Below are 20,212 nucleotides of genomic sequence, written 5' to 3'. Positions count from 1 at the left end.
GATCAATAACCCAACAAAAAGTTTACTAGAGCAAATTCTGACTGGATAATTCCAAAGTGATTCGAAGATGACACACTAGGTAACTAAAGTTCCCCTATCAATGTGTATCACTGCCGACACTGAAAACTTCTGCTAAATATCTATTCATTGCAGGATGCATATCTGCATCTGCAGGAACTAGCTGATCTTTTTAACAAAGTAATCTTTTCTTTGGCAACTTTGTGCATAAGGAAATTACACCAGACACAAATGAGTGAAAGCAATTAAGAAAGGTGGAGGCGGACAGACACGGACTAAAGAATACTCCAGGTTTCCTCTTTTCCCCGATAAATCTAAAAAGCTAATCGGGCTAGTATTAGGTTTAAGCAAACCCCTCAGAGAACTTGCCCCACCATCCTTGCAGGAAAAAAAATTAAAAGGAAAACTATGAAATTTTTTGTATTTCAAGTATTTATCACTGAATTCAAGTCTCTTCATAAAAAAAATCACTGAATTCAAGTCTCATCGGTCAATAAGGGATTCAGCAGAAAATTTCATGCATATTTTCCCCGACCATAAAGTTGACTGCTTGGGCAATATAAGTAATATAATAAGTAGGCGCTGAGCATAATGTTGATGTTTTTTTATCAGACAAGTAAATGTTATTCAGTAAAAAAACAGCTTAGTGCAGTAGAGCATAATCTTGATGCCACAAGCAATATCTAGGCCAATACACTTTATGTTGTAATCCATTTTTATCAAAATAATAGCAAGTCATTCAAATAGTTCAGATGATGAGGGGTAGCTACTCATGATACAAACTGCAATACGCATATTCCAACCTACAAAGTCACCAATGTCACGGGAAATATTTTTAAAAAAAAATAGAATTCGTGAGCTTCACCTTATGATTATCCCCGTGTACATGTAGAGAATGTTTCTTTATCAAAGATGGCCTGCTTGAGAGAACTTAAAGAAGTCTTCTTCTCTTTTTCTTGATTAATAGTGTAAATATCACTCTAGATCTGTCTAAACTCTAAAAGGAAGAGGATGAAAGCTTAAATCAAACTGTGAAGAGGAACTAAGGGACACGCTACACAGAGGAGCGTCAACCAGGGTTTGAGGAAAAGCCCATACCTAAATACTTACACTATTTTGTAAGTCGGCCTCTTTATTTCGTCTTTTCTCAATCTCTTTAAACGTCTCTAACCCTTAAGCATACTCGAGAATAGTGTCCATGAAAAGAATATTTTAAATTAAAAATAGTTTAAATTAATTAATTATGAATTTTAAAAGGGGAAATAGTAAAAGAAATGGAGGAAAGTTGTAACCTTTACCTAAATCGGAGTAGTGGACGGCGGCGATGAGCTGAGGAATCAGTAATATGGCAGATGACGGAGGTTGATTTGGGAATTTCGGACCATCGTGGCTGATTTTCGAAACCCTAATGCGATGTTCACAGAGAAATAGAAATTAGTCTTAACCCGTTTTTGAGTTGTTTACTATTCCCCGTTTCAACCGGTTTGTTTTGGTTTAGCTTTTCGAAAATGGTTTTTCATAAATACTGCCTTGCTCGTCGCGTTCGCATATTTTATCCTTTTAATTTAAAATAGAGTTACTATAGGACAAAATAATCTTTTAATTATTTTTTTAATATTTAAGAATACAAATCAATTAAAATTTGAAATTTTCCTTGTTTGAACTATCTAAAAAAATTTAATATTTAGAAATTTAAAATTTTGTAAGATTTAACTATATATAAAAAAATTCTATATTTGATTGATATACAACTTCTTCCTTAAAGTTTGCACATTTAATTTTGCTTTTTTCCCGACAAAGGAAATCTTCTACTTTCTTTTATTTCTTAAGGTACAAAGCTTACGGGCACATACCCACATACAAATGCATTACCTATTATGAAATTATTATATTGTGGATATTCATTCATTACTCCGCTATAGATAATCTTCCTGAAAAAGATTATCCATTTAGTACTCTGCTGAAGTTTATCTACAAGCAGCTGATGCAGGCAGGTTGCAAGCAACTCAATGAAATAATTTGCAGCAACTTCTTATTAAACAGGCAGGTTGCAAGCTATTAGCCCAAACAATTCGATTAAGGATGTAATTCCCAGATTATCCTAAATAGGTTATTCGCCTTGATAATCCTGGAGAATTCTCAATATCAGTTGGGATAAAAGTTGAACATCCTGTAGCTTATGTTCATACTCAAAATGGCATTGCAGAGTCATTTATTAAACGCCTGCAATTGATAGCAAGACCACTACTTATGAAAATAAAATTGCCCACTACTGTTTGGGATCATGCTATCTTGCATCCAGCATCACTTATCCGTCTCAGACCGACACATTATAATAAATATTCTCCGTCACAATTAGTTTTTGGTCATGAACCAGATATTGCCCATCTATGAATTTTTGGATATGATGTATATGTGCCAGTAGCACCACCACAGCAAAGTAAGATGGGCCCACAGAGAAGGTTAGGAATATATGTTGGGTTTGAATCACCCTCTATTATTCGCTATCTTGAACCATTGACGGGAGATTTATTTACTGCTCGATTTGTAGATTGTCGGTTTGATGAAATAAATTTCCCACAATTAGGGGGAGAGATAAAGGAAATCAAAGGAGAAATTGTGTAGAAAATTTCATCATTATCTTATTTTGATCCACGTACCCCTATATGTAATCAGGAGGTCCAGAAGATCATCAATTTATAAAATATAGCAAATCAAATACCAGACGCGTTTACTGATTTGAAAAGGATAACTAAGTCACATATCCCTGTAGAGAATGTGCCTATACGAATTGATGTTCCAGCAGGACCATCTACTAGCATGAGAACTAGTGAACCTAAAGTACGCCTGAAGCGTGGTATGCATTTGGGTTCTAAGGATCAAAATTCTCGAAAAAGAAAATCGACAAATGATCAAAACGATACTATAAAGGGATCCCCTGAAGAGACCTAAGATCTGATTAGTTATGAGATTCCTGAAGAAATCACTGAACCCGAGACTCAAGTGAGCAAGGAACTTTTAATAAGTTCTACTAGTGATGGGATTAATTTAAATCGATCTGAAATAGTCGTGGATAATATTTTTGCTTATAATGTTACACTTAACATTATGCAAGATAGTGAGGATTTTGAACCCCGATCTGTCGAATAATGTCGACAAAGATCTGATTGGCCAAAATGGCAAGGGATAATTCAATCAGAATTGAACGCACTTGCTAAAAGAGAGATCTTTGGACCAGTAGTCCAAACACCTGCTGGTATAAAACCAGTTGGTTATAAATGTTTTTTTGTGTGAAAAATGAATGAGAAAAATGAAGTTGAAAGATACAAGGCTCGTGTTATTTGCCAGCTTGTGTTAGGCTTGTCAACTTTCCATATTGAACATTTCTTATTAGCAATGCTTATGCTTGTTCAGTTTATTTATTTATATTCATAGTTAGTAGATTATTATCAAGTTTAGTGATGATTGGCACTTAGTGTCGATTATACGCTGCGGCCCTAGGCTGGGTCGTGGCAATAACCTGGCAGATTATATATTACTCTATTTCGAGGGTTTGGTTCATTTTAACATAATTTGAGTCGTAGAGCTCGATTTTGGGTGATTTTTGAAGGGATTTTCACGGTTTGGACCGGGGTAAGTGTTTTCGACTTGGAATTTTCAATTATTCATAATTCTATCATTGTTTTTATCATTCAATTAGTGATTTGTGTTGGAGAAATGGGGGGGGGGGGTTGTAAATGCTTTTCTAAATAATAAATTGAGAATTTGAAGGTCGATTTGAGGTTGGAATTGAATAATTTTTGTATGGTTGGACTCGAATTGGAATGGGTTCTCAGAATTTGTAAGTTTGGTCGTGTTCTGAGGTGCGAGCCCGGGGTTGACCTTTTGAGTTGACTTTTTGATTTCATTAAAGATTGAATCTTTATTATCCGAAATTATTTTTCATGGCTTTTATTTATGATATTAAGTTATTTTTGCTACATTCGAGTCGTCTGCAAGTTGTTTCACACGGGAATGGATTTTTAGTGGATTGATTTAGCTTGTTCGAGGTAAGTATCTTGCCTAATTTTGTGTGGGGGAACTACACCATAGTGATTGGTTGATTAAACTATTAGAATTACGTGGAAGACTTGTACACGAGGTGACGAGTTTGTACACGACCTTATATGTGAAACTTTTACCCGTTTAGACCCTTAGGTTTCGTGTAACTCTCATAGATAACTGATAAAGATGACTGAAATAAAATGAAAGGAAGAAGAGCCAAGGTCTGCGGCATAATAACAGCTACCTCGAGGTCTTCGAGCAGGTACTAACACCTGATCTAGCAAATATCGCGTCCACATGTACCTGAATCTGCACACGAAGTGTAGAGTGTAGTATGAGTACAACTAACCCAATGTACTCAATAAGTAACAGGACTAACCTTAGGCTGAAGAGTAGGATGGAGGTGGTTGCATCAGACTCAGTTATCAAAGATATTATTCCGGTTTGTCATAGAGATGCATCAGTCTTATTTGATCCAGGCTCCACTTATTCATATGTATCATCTTACTTTGCTCTGTATTTGTGTATATCCAGTGATTCTTTGAGTTCTCCTATCTATGTGTTCATGCCTGTGGAAGATTCCATTATTGTTGACTGTGTGTATCAATCGTTTTTAGTTATTATTGGCAGGTTTGAGACCAAAGTTTATCTATTGTTGCTTAGTATGATAGACTTTGATGTTATTTTGGACATTTATTGGTTATCGCCCTATCATGCTATTTTCTATTGTCACGCCAAGACGGTGACATTGGCTATGCCATGTTTGCTGTGGTTGGAGTGTAGGAGTACTTTGGATTATGTGCCTAATAGGGTGGTGTCTTTCCTTAAGGCACATCGGATTGTTGGGAAGGGGTGTGATGCATATCTAGCCTTTGTGAGAGATGTCAGTGTTGATACTCCTACCGTTGAGTCGGTTTCGGTAGTGAGAGACTATCCAAATGTATTTCCGTCAGATCTTCTAAACATGCCGCCTAATAGGGATATAAATTCTGGCATGGACTTATTGTCGGGCACTAAGCCTATTTCTATTTCACCATATCGTATGTCGTTAGCAGAGATGAAAGAGTTAAAAGAGCAGTTGCAAGAGTTCCTTGATAAGGGTTTTATTCGGCCTAGTATGTCACCTTGGGGTGCTCGGGTCTTGTTTGTGAAGAATAAGGACGGTTATATGCGCATGTGTATTTATTATCGGCAAATGAACAAGATTAAAGTAAAGAACATGTATCTATTGCCATACATTGATGACCTATTTGATCAGTTGCAGGGTGCCAGAGTGTTCTCAAATATTTATTTTCGGTTATGCTATCATCAATTGAAGATTCGGGATCCAGATAGTTCAAAGACTGCTTTCAAGACTCAGTATGGTCATTATGAGTTCCTTGTGATGTTATTTTGGCTGACAAACACACCAGCAATATTTATGCACTTGATGAACAGTGTATTCCAGCCCTATCTTGACTCATTCATCATTGTGTTTATTAACGACATCTTGGTGTACTCCCGGAGCCGAGAGGTTCATGAGCAACATTTGAGGATTGTGCTTCAAACCTTGAGAGAAAAAAAGTTGTATGCAAAATTTTCAGTGACAATTCTAGCTTGACTTGGTGGTGTTTTAGGGTCATGTGGTGTCGAGTGATGGGATCAAGGTAAATTTGAAGAATATTGAAGCAGTGTAGAGTTGGCCTAGACCGTCTTCAACCACTGAGATCTAGAGTTTTCTTGGTTTGACATGGCATTACCGTCATTTCATAGAGGGTTTCTCATCTATTGCTACACGTATGACCTGATTGACCTAGAAGGGTGCTCCGTTCAGATGGACAAATGAGTGTTGGAGAGCTTTCAAAAGCTCAAGACTGCTCTAACTACAACCCCCGTGTTGGTATTGCCTATGGGTTCAGGGTCTTACACTATGTATTGTGATGTGTCATGTGTTTACCTCGGTGCGGTGTTGCTTCAAGACGGTAGGGTGATTGCCTATGCGTCTAGACATATGAAGGTGCATGAGAAGAATTATCCTTTCCATGACTTGGAATTAGCAGCAATTGTTCATGCCTTGAAGATTTGGCAGCACTATTTGTACGGTGTCCCTTGTGAGGTCTATATCGATCACCAGATTCTACAATATTTGTTCAAATAGAAGGATCTTAACTCGCAGCAGTGGAGGTAGTTAGAGTTGCCTAAGGACTATGATATCACCATTCTATATCATCCTAGAAAGGCTAATGTGGTGTCCGATGTCTTGAGTCGAAAGGCGTAGAGATTGGGCAGTGTAGCATATCTACCGGCAACGGAGAGACCATTATCATTGGAGGTTCAAGCCTTAGCCAACCAGTTTGTTAGGTTGGATGTTTCGAAGATGAGTTGTGTTCTTTATTGCATGGTTTCTTGGTCTTCTCTATATGATCGTATCAGAGAGCGTCAGTATGATGACACCCATTTGCTTGTCCTCAAGGACACGGTACAACACGACGATGCCAAGAAGGTTACTATTGGGGATTACGGTGTGTTACGGATGTTGGGCCGGCTATGTGTGCCCTATGTTGATGGCTTGCATGAGTTGATTCTGTAGGAGGCCCATAGTTAGCGGTGCTCCTTTCATCCGGGTTCTGCTAAGATGTGTCAGACTTGAGGCAACACTATTGGTGGAGGAGGATGAAGAATGACATAGTGGAGTATGTAGCTCAGTGTCTAAATTGTGAGCAGGTGAAGTTTGTGCATCAACGGCCAGGTGAGTTACTTCAGAGGCGTGATATTCCCGAGTGGAAATGGGAGCGAGTTACCATGGATTTCATTATTGGGATCCCATGGACTGAAAAGAAACTTGATGCAGTATGGGTGATTGTGGATAGGAGCCAAGTCATCTCATTTCATTCCAGTGGTACTTATTCTTCAGGGTAGCTGGCTCAGGTCTATATTCGCGAGATTGTCCGACTTCATGGCGTGCCGGTATCCATCATCTCTGACTGGGGTACGCATTTTACATCGCGCTTCTGGAAAGTCATACAGCGTGAGTTGGGCACACGGGTTGAGTTGAGAACAACATTCTACCCTCAAACGGATGGACAGTCCGAGCGCACTATTGATGGGTGGTGACTTTATTATTTATTTTAGTCTCTTTTCTTTAGTTTCTGTATTAGTTAATTATGATATGAGGTTGTCTATGGTGTGTATTACTAGATTTTCAAGTAAATGATGCCATGAAAAGAGTTGAATTCAATTGAAGTGGAATTGTGCAAAAAAGTGTAAAACAAGTGCAAATTCCTTCAGCAATTCCGCATCTGCGGAACACTGTGCGCTTATGCGACCTCGCATTTGCGTGGAGAAGGCTGCATCTTCGGAATTCAAGCAACCTTCTCTGGGATCGCATCTGCAAGTGAGGAAACGCATATGCGGTCGCATTTCTACACTTGATGTCCGCATCTGCGCGTGTAAGTCCTCTTCTGCAGAGTAAATGTTTTCCATCAAAGGCCACTTCTGCAAGAGACTATCCGCATCTACGGAACCCCACCTGCGAGGATCCCTCCACAGGTGCGGTAAACGGGCTTCAGCTATGGACAATTTTGGCATTTCATATTTTCTCCATTCCAAACCCACTAATACACGACCTAGCTTATTGGAAACACATCTTTGGTTTAATTTTTAGTTTCATGACTAGAGAAGACAAGTTTGGAAGCTAGGGTTCTTGCACACACACTTGGGTCTTGAAGATTTGGAGTTTTTGGTTGAGCATTTCTTACCCATTTATGTTCATTTCTTCATTTCCTTGCTTTGTATCGAATATCTAAGTGTGTAGTATTTTTTCCAATACTTGAATCTTGTTTATGGAAATATTCATATTTAAAATGTGGATTAAATACCTTGTTGTGCTTATGTATTGAACGATTTTTATTTATAATGAAGTGAGTTATTGTTTCTTTAATTATTCTTGTTCTTTAATGTTTCCAAAGGGATTAGCTAATCCTATGACTCGCCCATTAACTTTGAATTAATTTTGGGAAATATAATTTGGGGTTGGAAAAGATTAATTAATAAGAACTTGAGGCTTTAACCCTCACTTTATAGATTTTACCTAGGGATAGGATTGAACTACTTGTAGCCATATTCGGGTGAGCTTAATCTCTTAGTTGTTTTAGGGATAATTCAGTTAGGAGGTGTTGTTAGTCTTTGGAAGAAGCTAATATAGAATTATTACTCGAGGCTAATTAACATAAACTCGCTCATATTTGTAAAATGGTAAAATACATTGGATCGTTACTTGAGTGTAATTCCTATTGCACCCATGCGTTTCATAGACCGTCGAGGATCATAACACATCATTATGAACATGACCATATATAAACCCAAAGCGACATGACTAACGCTACATTTAAGGTCGTAAGTTCTCGTATCATTGGACACTTCATATTCATGTTCATACTCATCATGGAGGAACACAACTCATTATGTTAGCACACATATCGTAAATCAATAAGTCAATTTCAATGGCACATGGCCCAAATACGTTATCCATAAGATTTATTGTTACTTAGCATAGGACATTCCTCTTCCACGTCATTATATACTCTCTTGTGGTCATTAGCTAAGTTCATGATTCTTGAGGAATTAACATCAAAGTCATTTACATTAATTATTTTAATAGCATACATACTATGATTGAAACCATAGGGACATACAACAAATCGTAATTCTCATTTTGGCAAATGACCACATTTCATGTTTATACCATCACTTACTTGTACTTGCCATTTTGGTCATAGGACATCAAGAACATTTAAAATATTAGGAACACCATAGCCTCTACTCATGAGGGCGTATGATCTTATAACACATTGGAAACATTAGTACAAATATGTTTATCTCATAACGTTTCACACCATATATCAATTCACAATTACTTTCAACTACTTATACCATTATTATATCATTGGCTTCCTTAGCCATACATATTATTCTTCATTCATTGCACTGTGGCCGTATATTATATTCCGCACTTTCATTTCTTTACATTCAAGGATTGTCATCATAAACATCATCATATAGAATACTCTTGAAATATCATTCCCCAAAAGGGCAATACATAATTTCAACTCATGAATATCTAAGAACTCAAAACATATTGGAAATACCTAGCAAGCATAACATTGGTTAGAACAACCACATTTGGACATGACTTGAGTACATAAGCATTTGGATAATTCTATTTTCGGAGTCAATTTGGAATAGTTGAATCAAGTCTCATTAGCGCTATTGGCCACAAATATAACTTTCATTCTTGGCAAGGTGTCCACACTTTATAACCCTAGCTCACTACTTTCACATTCACGCATCTTTATAGATTATCGAAAACAAAGAATCTCTAATCACGACTTTTAGTACACCTATGAGCAATTAAGAGTCTTAAGCACATTGAGACTTCTTACACAATTTGGCATAATAGCCAACACTTGAAACACTACTTGGAGTTATAACATTTTTGTACCCAACTCATGCTTTGAACACATTCCAGAAGGATAACAAAATATGATAATAGCATCCGGAACACATTTTGAACATATACTATTCAACACAAAGCTTATTCGGAATAGTTAATTTATAATGAATAACTCAGGACTTACAAGAACATCATGGGATTCAATTCTAGGAGAGAAGTTTAGCCAACATACCTTGCTTGAGCTTCCCTTAGATTACCACAACGCCCCAACACTTCTAGCAATTCCAATCAACTAGAGATATAACAAAATTGAACCATAATTATGGAGAGATTCATGGTTTTAGCTCAATTAAGCATTTCATCAAGCAATATGTGTGAAATTTCGACTACAAGGTTTCTATGGTGGAATCCTTTCACCCCACAACAAATCATTTACCATTTTTAGTTCAACAACCTCCACACCTAAGAATTATACTTCTTATTACCTACTTTTAGTCCAAATCCCAAAATTTTAGGGCTAGGGATAGAACGTTACCTCTTAGATGAAGATCTAGTGATTGGTTTCCTTGATTCTTGAAGATTTGGGCAAGAATGGATGATTAACATGCTAGGTATTCTCCTTATCTCTCTAAAATACTCTCATTTCCCTCTAAAAATCAAATTTTTACCTTGCAAAATGACCCCCTTAAGGCCTTATATCTAAATTAGGTCGGATAAGAAAATTTCCAAAAATAATCCCCGAAATCAATTTTGTGGTGCAATTATGTGGTAGCAGATTCAGTATGTGGCCAGAGGAATGGACACAAAATGGCATGTCAGATCTGCGATGCAATTCTGCGAGAAAAGAATCAATATGTGGCCAGCGGAATGGCCACAAAATGATTTTCAAATTATGGGTTGCGTCTAGTCCATTCCGCGATGACATTTTGCGATAGCATAATCATCCTGCGGCCATTATGCGATAGTAGAATCATTATATGGCCAGCAGAATGGCCACAAAATTATTTGAAAATTTACTAACTTTCGGCTTCACTTCGCGACGGATATGCGGTTCGCGAAGTGATTTTGCAGTCGCACAATGGACCGCAAAAACGCAATTTTCTGCAACAATTTACCTCTAACTCCACAATGCATTGTACAACCCAAATATTTCACACAATGACTCGTTTTTACCAACTCTCAAACACATTAGCCTACCTCAGCACCACCAAACCCCGGGATATAGGTAATATTTTACGGGGCCTTACAAGTAGTGACGAGGTAAGTCAAGACACTTATTAGACAAGGAAAATCTAAACAAAATTTTAATATAAAGCTAATAAAGAAAAGAATATCAAGATAAGGCTAACAATGTAGAGAACATTAATATAAGCTAACTACGGAAATAGAGGCAACATATAACAACATGAAGTAAACATGTGATAAATCCGCAAAATAATCATTATAGAAATAGAAATAAGGGTGAAGCAAAGTAAGGAAAACAAATGATGGTCTAAATAATCAAGCCATTTCAACATGAGATTTCTAATAAGAATCACCCCGAGGTACCACACCTCAAAATCATAAATCACAAGTCGTAAATCATAAATCTTCGTTATATCGCCGCATGAGTCTTACATTGGATTTTTTAAAACATTATTCCCGAAATAGCTTCACGCGCTTTAGGCCCCATATCTCGCCACGTGGCTTCAAGTAATCTCCCTTACTAGCAACATGCATATCAATCCCACCTTATCTCACTGCATGTGCATCAATATCACCACCCTTATACTGTCGTATGCCGCATTACATCACAACACAATAATCAACTTGCGCCACACTTGCCCATGTACCACAACATCACCAAAACAACAATACCAATAACACAACCAATATAGCCAATGGCTCAACAACAATGTATACAAGAGTCTCGACAACAGCCTAATGAAACAGAAGAATAAACTCAACCAAGAAAGATGTTCCATGTAATATAAACTCCCAATTAAATGCAAAAAAGGGTGAACTCAACAATGGAAGATATATCATGTACTAACCAATTCAATAAAATGCAAGCAAGGATAAAGTCAACAATGAAGGATATAACATGTGATAACAACTTCAAATAAATGCAATTATGAACAAGCTAATATTCTAAAACCGGTCAATGTCAACATATAAGCCTGTGTACACACTTGTCACTCATGTACACATCTTTCATGTAAATCAAACAGTGCAATTTAACCCAAATCCTACGGGGTAGTTCCTCCACTCAAAGTTAGGCAAGATACTTACCTTAACTAGGCCAAATCATCACTCAAAAATGGCCTTTCCTTTAGAATTCACCTCCACACGACTCTAATCTAACCCAAACAACCTAATAATATCAAAAAATGTAAGAGAAACCAATTCCGATAAATAATCTCATGATCTTTACACAATTTCCCAAAAGTCAACAAAAGTAAACCTCAGGCACGCCCAGTCATGTCACGACCCCAATTTCCTTTTGTAGGATTTCGTGATGGCACCTAATCACTAAGACTAGGTAAGCCTAGCATATATGCAATATTAACTAAGAATTTATAAAGAACCTTTAAATAACACAACCATTATCATATAAAGAAACTTCGTAACTCAACAGAAACACAACTTTCCAAAATCCGACGAATACAAGTCACAAGCTATATAAGATGGTACTGAACATCCCTATACATCAATGTCTATAAAAGGATATGAAAAGAAAATAGAGTAGATAGAGGGTGACTCCGAGACCTACGGACGCCGACATGTATACCTTGAAGTCTCCGAACTAAGCCTAATCTCGGTAGAGTAGTGACGAGGTCAGGTCAAGGCCCTACTGGAATAAATAAGAACCTTGACAAGTATATAAAAGTGAAATAATGATAGCAATAGAAATGAGACACTAAAGAAATACACAAAGATTAGCTACACTGAACTAAGGTAAATAATGCATCTCGGAAGGAAAACAAGTAATTCTATGACACGGAGAAATGCAACATAACACAAGTGATGTAATAGAAAAGTATTAACAAGAATCACTAATGAGGTACCGCCTCGTAGTCTCAAATCACAAAATATTGCAAAATCTTTCCTTATATCACCGCGGATCCTTGCATTTAGTTATGAAAATTATTTTTCCCAAAATAGCATCTCGCGTTTTAGCCCACCTTATCTTACCGCGTAGATTCAAGTAGTTCCCATACTAGCAACACGCGTATCAAGCCCACCTTATCTTACCGCATGCGTTTCAACCCCAAGCCTTATAACACCGCATGCATATCAATATCATAACGTATCACAAATCGCTCCTCAAGTGCCCAATATCACAACTTGTCAAATAAATCAACAATAATGGTGTTTTCATAATAAATAGCCCATGGCTTCACCGCAATATGCACAAGAGTCTCACAATAATAACCGGAAGTGAATAACTAACTTAACAAGAATAGTATTCCACAACTTTACAACTTTGCCTTAATGTAAATCACGACCTTTGAAACTCAATACTAATTTCAACAACAAGTTGTTCCAAAAATAACAACTTCAAGTAAAGAACTCAATGGTTAAATCATGAATAAGGAATAAAGGAAACAATACTTCAACTGAACATGTAAAGGCAATTAACAAGTAACAGATAAGAAAAGTAAAGCATGTGAAGATAGGCTAATGATGATGATAATTATGACATGTTAGGGTAACTCAATTAAGACATGAAAGGAATGTGCATAGCTAAATCCGGTAAATTTCCATATTTAGTCTGTGTACACACTCGTCACCTTGCGTACACTGCTTTCATATATCACACTTAACGCAAACCAACACCAACCCTAAGGGGTAATTCCCCCTCACAAAGTTAAGCAAGACACTTACCTCAAAACACGTTAACTCAAATCACTAATTAAATGATAAAAAATAATAACGGATACATGTAATATAACCAATATCGAGTTAGAATCTCTTACCCCGATAAATTTCTTGAAATTCTCTCAAAGGTTCACCATAAATAGAGCTCTCTACGTTGAAAAATGAATAATGAAATCAAACATTCGAACTTAGACCTTTTCTTCCCAACGATTTCGCTTTTGCGGGCAAGGGGTCGCATCTGCGATGTTGCACATACGGAAAATCCATCGCAGGTGCGGTTCCAACTAATGAACTGAAAGCTCGCACCTACGGAGCCATAAGCATTTCTTCACAAGCGCATCTATGCAGGGTCCTCCGCTTCTGCAACCCCAGGCTAGCTAGCCCATTCTACTTCTGCGATGCATTCCCTGCATCAGCGAGTCTGCTTCTGCAGACAAATGACCGCACCTGTAGTCCTAGCTGGGCAAGGCCAACTTCGCTTCTGCGGCTCGAAGGCCGCTTCTGCGGTGCCTCACCTATGGCCCGAAATGTGAATGTGCGATCGTACCAAAGATTCAACAATGCCTAAGGTCCAAATTTGTTCGTGATTCAATTTGAATCACAATCGGGGCCCCCGGGATCCCGTCCGAACATACCAACAAATTCCAAAACACATAAAGGACCTACTTGAGGACAAAAATCACATCAAACAACATTGATTCTATGAATCACAGCCCAATTCAAGCCAATTGAAACCATGAACTTTCGAATTCTAAAGTTAATGCCGATTCACACCAAAATAACTCCGATTGACTTCAAATTTTGCACACAAGTCATAAATGACATGACAGACCTAGTTCAACTTCTAAATTGGAATCCGACCCCGATATCAATAAAGGCAACTCCCTATCAAAGTTTCCAACCTTCCAAACCTTCAACTTTCTAACTTCCACCAATTCAAGCCGAAACGACCTACCTTCAAGTCAATATCCGAACACGCTCCTAAGTCGAAAATCACCATACAGAGCTATTGGAACCGTCAAAACTCCATTACTGAGTCATCTCCATTCCTGAGTCATCTACACAAAATTCAAACTACAGTCAACTGTTTCAACTTAAGCCTCCAACTTAGGGACTAAGTGTCCCATTTCACTCCGAAAATCACCCAAAACCAAAACCAAACACCCCGGAAAGACAAATAACCACTATATAACATAGAGGAGGCAATAATTAAGGGATCGTGGCTAATAAACTCAAAACGACTGACCAGGTCATTACAAGTCAACCCTGGGTTTGCCCAGTCAAAACCTGAGTCCAAGGGTAGATCTCGACTATACAGAACCCCACGAGTCCATATATGTGTTTTAGTTTCAAATCCGAGTCGGATTCGATTCTCAAATCTCAAATTGTTATTATTCAAAACATATACAAAATCCTCCAAAACTTCTACTAAATTCCTTGTATTAGAGGTTTAATCTCTTAACTAATCATGAAATATATTTAAATAGATTAAGATCACTTACCAAATTATTGTAAGTAAAAATGCCTCATACAAATCGCCTCTTATCGAGTCTAGGGTTCTAAAATATGATAAACGAAGCTAAGTCACGGTTTCATCAGGTGCAGAAGCCGCAAATGCAACCTTGGGTTCGCATTTGCGAACCCTCGCAATTGTTAAATAGGGATCGCAAAAGCAAACCCTGATAGCCCATTCAGATGTCGCAATTGTGACTAAGGCTTCGCAATTGTGATGGTAGCCTACTTCGCAAAAGAGACACAATAGTCACAAATACGACCAAACCCAACTCTATATGGTCTTTGAAAATGTGATAAGGGCGTCGTATCTACAACATATTGACCTACCATGCCCTATTCATAATTGCAACAACTGCAGCACCAACAACCTGTAACCAGCTCAATCCAATCTGAAACACTTCTGAAACTCATCTGAGCCCTCGGGGCCCTACACAAATTATTCATACAAGTCTAAAAATATCGTACAAACTTGCTCGCACCCTCAAAGCACCGAAATAAAATCCAGAACCACGAATTGGACATCAAAATGCATAAAATTGCACCATGAACTCAAGAATCACTAGAATTACTACCAAGCGACTAATTCCTATCAAACCAACTCGAATGATACCAAATTTTATAGACAAGTTCCAAATGATAAAACGAACCTATTCCAAGTCCCAAAACCAAAATCTGAACCTGATTGGTATAAAGTCAACCTAAAATAAAACTTAAGAAATTTCAAAACCATCAAATTGCCAATATTTGTCTAAACAAGCCAAACTAGGCTAGGAACCTCCGAATTCAATTTCGGGTACACGCCTAATTCCAAAATAAATATACAAACCTATTGGAACCATTAAAACACCACTCCAAGGTTGTTATCACAAAAGTCAAATCTCGATCAATATTTCTAACTTAAGATTCTAGACTAAGAACCAAAAGGGCCAAATCAACCAAAAGCCTTCCCGAAGCAAAACCAACAATCCCCGCAAGTCATAAATCCACAAATACACATGTGTGAAACATAAAAAGGGGAAACGGAGCTCAAATAGACAAAACAGTCGGTCGGGTCATTACAGGTTCACCATTGGCTTGCCCAACGGCAATGTTGGGCGCCCTCACGGTCCAAAATGTGATTTGGGTCATGATAATGATTATATGTTATTAAGTGGGGCATTTGATCCAGGATCCTGAAGTGTGCTAAGAGTGTCTATAGTTGATGATATCTCTATGAAATTATTACTTGACATGTATATTTGACATATAGGCATAGAGAAGCATTTTCCTCATGCTAGACGGTAATAGGACATTTGATGACTTGGAATGTATATTGACATTTAGGCATAGAGATGCATTTTTCTCATGCTAACTTGTAAATGAAAAGGCATATTTTTAGTTGAAAGTGTGGAAAAATCACAGTTCTTGATAAACTCATATTTTTGTGATTCCGTGAAAGATTTGGACTTTAGCTGTTATACTTGTAAAGCATGTCTACGTTTCCTGTATTTGTGATCGAGTTGAATACGAAACCGTTTGAGTTATTTACTGTTAATGGAATTATCACATCCTTCATTGTTGCACCCTATTTTGCACGAGTCAAAACAAGATTCAACTTGTGGTTTCCCTGTTGATGATAAAAGAGAGTCGCTACCTAATATTTTAAGGCATACTAAGGTACCTACTTAATTACTAAGATCATTTCTTTATTAGTCTACTAACCAGTGAGACTTTGGGTAAGGGTTATTGTTCTTCTAAGGGGAAGGTGTTAGGCACCCCTTAAAATCTACCTGAGGTAGTTCCATAGGACTTAGACTAGATTTAAAGGATTAGTTGTCTATATTCTGCTTAACTAGTGTTTGGCGGGTACGGCATAATGTATATCTAATTTAGAACTTGCTATTAGAAAAGAGGATGTGTAGTTTTGAAAGGATATAAGTTTATAAAAGTCTTGAAGATAATATTTGTATGTATATATGCATGAAAGAGTTTTGGGGTATTGTACAAAATGTTTATGTTTATAAAACATGTGAGATGGGGGCTAAGTTATAAAAAACGATTTATATTTAAAGATTGTTTCCATTTATGTAACTCTAGTAAGGGTATTGTAAAAATGGGTCTAAAATATACCTTTGGTTTTCATATTCAATTTTTACTCTGAAGAAATCCTTGGGAAACCTTTTAAAACTGGGCAGCGACACTTGTATAGGAATACTCGATTTAGAAGGCCAATTTCGGGTTCTATTTATGTTTTTTGAAAGAGAAGGCTATCCCTTGCAAAAGCTGTTTTTGATTCCAAAAGACTTCGTAAAAGTTGTAAGTACATATTAATAGCATAAATAACATATGATTAATGAATTAGGATTATTTACTACTAGGTCTATGTTTCTTTTAATCCTATATTTTTTAGGCTTGCCTAGATTATCTACAAGATTCAAAATATAGAGTAAAATATTCAATCAAATATGGTAAGTGCTATATACAGGCGTAAAACAATAATGAACGTAAATAAAGAGGTAGAGAGGAAGTAGTGACTTTGGTTTGGGCCTGAAGATAGGTAGGCCCGACAAATAGTAGAAGCGGACATCAGCAAATTTCAGACTTCCAAATGCACAGGTACAGGACTTGGGCCTGAGTTCTTTGAGAAATCGGCAGGCCCAATGGTAATACATGTTCAGAAAGAAAGAAAGAGGGTCATTAGATATGCTACTCTATGCATAAAATCATACTTGAAATAAACTAGTAATGGCCCAATGAATTATAACAAACAATAGGAATAATCAAGAATATGAAAATCATACCAATGTAGGGTCACATATGGCAAAGTGATTCATATTGAAAACCTTTTGTTGTCATTAAAAACTAAACCTAGAGGGAGTAATGAATGTCAATAGGTTAGAGGCTAAGGGTAGAATTCCATTTAAGGCCAAAGCACTCTTTGGATCCCTGAAACTTCAAAGTTCCCAAGGATGTAAGGGCCCAGGGAAGTGCTTGTGTCAGGGAGAGTAACCCAACCATGAACAAAACTCTACTCACAAATACCTTTAACCACCCACGCTCATTCTTCCTTACAGGTCTAAGTTCTTATGGCAGACTTTCAATGCAAACCCCAACATCACAGTGATACCATACCACAAAACTGTATATATATTTCCCATGATAATTAATGCAGAATACCATAGGATTTCAAGACAACCTATTGACATTGTTGTAACCACATTTCAAAAGCTAAGTGTATGATTCACTATAAAAGACATGACATGTTAGGTATGATCAAAAGAAATCAACTTCAAGCATACATAGAGACAAGAGCATCATAAGATTTTTGTTAGAAAACCAAACACCTAAGATCACATGTTTTAGGAGTAAAGTAAATGAATTTTGTAAAATCCATGCTCATAGATACACTTCTCTATAACAACTTTTAGTTAGATTAATCAAATATTGGTTTTAACTTAAGTCTGTTCTTCTAGCACACACACAAGTTAACAGTTTCAGTGGGAACTCCTAAAGAATGTTAACATTGATGTAAGTTAGCAGCTTCAGTTGAATTACTTATTGTCACGACCCAAATCCTAATCTGTCGCGATGGCGCCTAAGGTGGTACTAAATAAGCCGACATTTCACAATATTCTAACACTTTTAATAGAAAATGAGTTTTAGCAGTTTAAATAATGAAAAGTTCTCATAAATGAGATAGAAAACCTCAAACATAACGCGGAAACTCCTAACATCGGGGTGCCAAATAGTTTAGGAGCATCTAAATATCACAAGTCTGGAAAGAATACTGTTTATGATGCTCCGAAACTAAATACAATAAATGGAAAGATAGGGAAGGAGAAACAAGGTCTGTGAACACCGGGCAGCTAACTTGATATCTCCAAAGGACCAACTGCGCAGAGAATAAACACCCACCGTGTTCGCAAACACCTCGATCTGCACACGAAGTCCAGGGTGTAGCGTGAGTACAACCAACTTAGTAAGTAACAAGAGTAAATAAATAACTGAATGTAGTGACGAGCTTCATAGTAACAGTTCAATTGCAGAAATATCAATATAAGTAAGTAGGCATGCTTTCAAGTCCGGCAATTTTAGTCAAATAAGTTAATTGATGTCAAATTCAAGAAAAACAAGATGTAATACCTCTCAAAAAATTCAAGATAGTGATATATGGAAGCTAAGTGCAACAATAATGATACTGACTCAACTCTCTCAATATAACTGAACTGATAATATAATAACTGAAAGTAACTGGGAGTCAAAGATAATTTGAAGATATGCTTACCTGCTGATACTGACTCAACTCTCTCAATATAGTAAGTAAAATAGTTGCCCGGCCCTATAAGGCTCAGTATATATATAACTGCTCTATCGTAGTAGGCTCGCTCATAGGCGCTCGACCATACTAGGCTTTGTATCTCGGCCAACTGAGCTTGCTCATAGGCGCTCGGCCACAGTAGGCTCGATATATAACTTACGATCTAATCAGAGGTTGCCCAATAGGGGCCTGCCCACCGATTATAGCTCGATGGTGGTGAAAATACTTTAATATTGTATATATATATATATATATATATATATATATATATATATATATATATATAAAACCTCTTATCTATTGACTGGAAGAAGGCAATACTCAATTGAATATAAAGTCCCGATAAGGGAGAATACTGTAACTTATGAGACTAGAATAATGTATATAAATTCGGGTATATGAACTTCTCTTTATGCTTCATTATCAAACACATGTAATTACGAGATCATGCCAAAATGAAGGAAGGGCTTAGCCTTAACATACCTGAACTGATTTTCTTGACAATCCTTCCAACACACGTCAATAGCGACAACATGTAACGGAGAATCAAAGTAGGGGAAAATCCATATAATATTCTTGAGAAAGCTTGCACCGTACTTCTTTAGAATCACAAAATCTCACATTATAGCTCCGACCATTGTAAATCATGTATGCAATTTCTCTGAAACGTGATGTTGTCTCTTCTAATCTTAAAGGGGGGTAAGCAAACATTAGCTTACATTGCTAAAGTGAATATATTTGTGCAATTCACGTTCAGAAGGCTAAAGAAAATGTTAACCTTGTTATGTGCTCTAATAATGTGACACCTTGATACACCTTATATGAGTCACTTAGTGGCTTTGTTAACCACTTCATGGGCTGCCATGTTGGTGGTAAGATCCATCAAGCTTATCCAATTCTAATTAATTTTTATTTTATTAATCTCTCACTAACAAATAATTAACCAATTACCCACATAATTAAGAATTATCTCAAATTACTTAAATTACTACTTACTTTTAACACACCTTATACACCTTACTATCATGGTCATGTGGTACCTTGTA

At 37.0% G+C, this 20,212-nt stretch overlaps 1 protein-coding gene across 3 annotated transcripts in view; it reads right to left on the bottom strand.

Moving 5' to 3' along the window:
- LOC104117260 (mediator of RNA polymerase II transcription subunit 27) overlaps positions 1-20,212 on the bottom strand; it is a 50,843-nt gene that overhangs the window by 5,767 nt on the left and 24,864 nt on the right. Inside the window, exon 2 of one of the 3 annotated variants that reach the window (XM_070175606.1) lies at positions 884-1,036. The gene's annotated coding sequence lies outside the window, so the exon portion shown is untranslated. Of the gene's footprint in view, positions 1-883; positions 1,257-1,316; positions 1,511-20,212 lie in introns of those variants that run through there. The other 2 variants (XM_009628288.4, XM_009628289.4) reach the window with 2 other exon arrangements.

Source organism: Nicotiana tomentosiformis, chromosome 1 (assembly GCF_000390325.3).
Source record: "Nicotiana tomentosiformis chromosome 1, ASM39032v3, whole genome shotgun sequence".
Classification (NCBI taxonomy): domain Eukaryota; kingdom Viridiplantae; phylum Streptophyta; class Magnoliopsida; order Solanales; family Solanaceae; genus Nicotiana; species Nicotiana tomentosiformis.
Note: the sequence above shows the minus strand (reverse complement) of the source record. Positions and strands in the feature narration are given on the sequence as shown.